The sequence below is a fragment of the Fukomys damarensis genome, unplaced genomic scaffold (assembly GCF_012274545.1).
Source record: "Fukomys damarensis isolate Sample0158 unplaced genomic scaffold, DMR_v1.0_HiC HiC_scaffold_17, whole genome shotgun sequence".
NCBI classification, from domain to species: Eukaryota; Metazoa; Chordata; class Mammalia; order Rodentia; family Bathyergidae; genus Fukomys; species Fukomys damarensis.
In genome coordinates, this window is record NW_022900929.1 from 16,158,100 (window position 1) to 16,161,206 (window position 3,107).

Sequence of the window (3,107 nt, forward strand, 5' to 3'; positions counted from 1 at the left end):
TTTTTTTTTTTTTTTTTTTTTGTACTGGGGATTGAACTCCTAGCTACTGAGCTAAATCCCTGGCCCCTCCCAGCTTTCCAACACTGCTCCTCTGGGACAGAGGCACAGCAGGGAAAGGAGGGTAAAGATGAGGATTGTTGCCTGGGAAGGTAACCAGAGAGCCCCGGGGCTGAGAAGGCCTCAGTTTCCCCCTAGGTCACACCTGCTTTTCTCCACGTCATTCTGCTACCCCAGCGCCTCCATCCTGGCACTGGGTTGCATAGTTTTACCTGCATACATACACACGCCTGACTCCTGTCAAGCACTTTAGTTACCTGTCGGTGTCATGTTTGGATACCAGTGTTTTATATTTATACATAGAGAGAATTTTCTAATATAGCCTATCATAGAAATATATATGTATGTATATATATACATACATACATATACAGGCGCCCACCCCCAGCCCTTTTCCTTTGCCATTTAAGAGGAATGGGGTGAACCCCATCTATGCCTGGACTGTCAAAGCCAGAGCCCAGGAGATGGGGAGGCAGCTGTTGTGTCCTGACCACCCCAGAGCCAGGGATTTCCAGGAAAGGCTTTGTACAATTGGCTGGGGATTTTTCTTTCTTTTTTTCCCCTGTGGGCGTCCCCTGCTCCCCAATCTCTGCACCAAAGCTCATTTGCAGGCATTGTTGGAAAAGAACTGCATTTGAAAGAAAAAGAAAGTGGCTCTTGTGGTGTTGCTTTGGGCCAGTCTGAGAGGCCAAGGGTCAGTCAACATGGTTGAGCCCATCTAGACTGCCTGGGCTGATGGCCAGGGACCTGCTCACTGCCGGACAGAGTCAGTCCCCATCAGAACTGGAGACCTTGTCAGCAGTAGGAAGGAGCGAGTCCAGACAGAGACGCCTGAGATGGGGAGAAGGGGCAGGCGCTAGGTGCCAAGGAGCTAGGAGTGGACCCCAGGGGTAAACCAGCCCCTCCAGAAACATCCACCAGAGGCTGTTGTGTCAACAGCCAGGTGTCTGGGCTGTTTAGCCCAAGGCTGGGAGAGATCCCTCCCCTACCGCCATGGCTCAGGAACTCCAGGCCCTTTAGCTGCTCATTCTTGGGATTTCTCTGGATCTTCCACAGAGAACAACAGACAAATAGGGCTTGGATCCATCTGCTGATGTGCCTTACAGAGTTTTCTGGAAAGACCTCCTTGTCTGGCTTCCCACTTGCCCAGCTTCTCCCCACCACCTTTCTCCCAGGGATCAGGTCTTTTGCTCCCTGGATTTTCCACGTTCTCTGCAGCCTTCTGCAGTATTCTTTTGTACCAGGGATCGAACTCGGGACCTTGGGCTTGCAGGCATCACTGAGCTAAGCCCCTGGCTCTTCTGCCAGTATTTTTCTCTGCCGCCCTTGTTTATCGCTCTGCCCTCCTTTCCTTTCCTTCCCCTTCTCCTTCTTTCTTGAGACAGGATCTCCCTATGTAGTTCAGACTGGCCTTGTACTTGCAGTGATCCTCCTGTCTCAGCACCCCCGAGTGTTGGGATTACAGGTGTGCACCCCCATGCCTGGGTGTCCTCCCTACTTCTATTTCCCATTCTTTCCACTCGGAGCCAGGCAGGGAGGCAAGCCAAAGTCTAGGGTTTATTTTTCCCTGGCTCCTTTCACCTTTTCTAACTCCCTGCCTGAGGACTGAGAGCTGAAAGGCCTTTCAGGCCTTTCCTCGTGTTTCAGTCACACCCATGCTGTCTCCCAGGGATTCTTTACTGGCTGCTTGCTGCCTGGGCTCATGATCTGCTTCCCTTCCAGCCCCTCTGTTTGATGTGGACTTCAGTGGGGGCTGGGTGTTCAGCCAGCGAAGTTGTGCTGGGGGTTAGCCTCAGCCTAGGACAGAAAAATCAAGAGTTCTGTGTGTCCAGGCTGGGAGCAGGACTGCAGCTGTGCATGGGCAGACCCAGCCCCACTCCATCCAACCTACTCTCCAGGCCAGTAGCAAAGAATGGAAAAAATCTCCAGCGTGGTAGGAAATGTCCAGCTTAGGAGGCCGTGTCCCTTCCTGTGCAGCCTGACTGGGCACGTGCACTTGTAGACACACACCATGGCCAGAGTGACTCACCCCCAATTTACCTCAAATCGGGCCACATCCCCCTCGACACATGCCCCTGGCCAACGCTGTGACCATGCTCTGGAGACTACGGGGCTGAATGTATGGCTTTGTCCTTATATCTCCTCCACAGAGACAAGGCCTCACATAGCAGAGCATTGTCTTCCAGAGAAATGGTCCCCTAGTCACAAGATTCTTCCAAAGAGACAAGGAATGTGGTGCCCCACACTCGATGGGTGTGGTGTGTGGTTTGTGTATGTCACACCTCGGTGTGGGGGACACTCCTCTCAGAGCTGAGGTTCTGCACTTCCCATCTCTGGGGAGCAACTCCAGTTACCAGGGCTACAAGACGATCATAAATCTCATCTGGGTAAGGCCAAGGGCACTCTTGTTGCCATGGCAACCAATGTAAGCCAGTTGGGCTCCAGGCTTTTCCTGGTGCCCAGCAGGCCTAGTCACCTGGCACTGATTACCACCACCCCTGCCCCCACTGCCACTTGTCCACACCCCAGGCACATGGACTGCTACTGCTACCTGCTTTTATCTTCACCTAGCACCCCAGGGCTCAATGACATGGGGTGTTGCGGAGCTGTCAGTGACAGCAGCCGCAATTTCACAAGAACACGTGTTGCAAGATGAGTGGGTTGAGGGAGGCAGGGAGGAGAAGCTCTGAAGAGTCCCTCCTGAGTTGTTGCAAATCAAGCCTGGGGAATAAGGCTCCAGGACAGCAGAGGAGAGCACGTATGGGCCCTGCACATGTTCTGCTCCCTGAGGTGGCAGCAAGGGTGGGAAGGAAAGGGAATGCAGACATCTGTGACCCTGTCATCATGCAGATGGTGTCCATGTCAAACCCTCCGGCCACACTGGGACTTACGGCCTTGGATGTAGTCATTTTGATCCATGGGAAACCTCCCTGGCCAACACCCACATCCAGGCAACTGCCCCTACACCCCGAGTTTGGGTGGGGGGTGCTTCTGGAACAAGCCCAGGGAACCAGGCCAGACACCCAATTTTTTTTTTTTTTTTTTTTTTT